General features: G+C 28.2%; 1 protein-coding gene across 3 annotated transcripts in view; it reads right to left on the bottom strand.

Annotated features, from left to right (window-relative positions):
• Nucleotides 1-447, bottom strand: part of LOC119593469 (longitudinals lacking protein, isoforms H/M/V-like) — a 53982-nt gene that overhangs the window by 47282 nt on the left and 6253 nt on the right. The gene's annotated exons all lie outside the window — the stretch shown is intronic.

Here is a 447-nt window from a genome sequence, read left to right as displayed (position 1 = left end):
AAGCAGCGCACCTGAATCCAAGGTGTTAAGGAATAATAAACATGAACTTGAAAATAATTTGAAAGTTTTCTATGAAGACAACTTCCTTCTTCAGAACGTAAACAATAGAATTCAACATCAAGTATTTAGTTTTTTCTCATGCAATTCAATTATATTCAATATTAAAGGCTAAAATTAACTATATCTAAAATGAAAATCCAGTATACACCTAAGAAACTCATAAAAATAGTTTCTGAGATTTAAGTTATGCTTAATATCTATTTAGGCTTGAAAAAGTACTGATTATTCTTCAAGAATATGAAGACAAACCCTTTGTCTGAAATGCAAATTAAATTCTAGTAACTAATTTCTATGATTTATGGTCTATCTTTCATCAACTCTTAAAGTACCATGCCTCCAATATACAAATGATGGAATGGAAGACCAACCTATAATGACAGAATATTT

The sequence above is a fragment of the Penaeus monodon genome, chromosome 32 (genome assembly GCF_015228065.2).
Source record: "Penaeus monodon isolate SGIC_2016 chromosome 32, NSTDA_Pmon_1, whole genome shotgun sequence".
In the NCBI taxonomy this organism is placed as follows: Eukaryota; Metazoa; Arthropoda; class Malacostraca; order Decapoda; family Penaeidae; genus Penaeus; species Penaeus monodon.
This window is presented reverse-complemented; position numbering and strand designations above follow the sequence as displayed.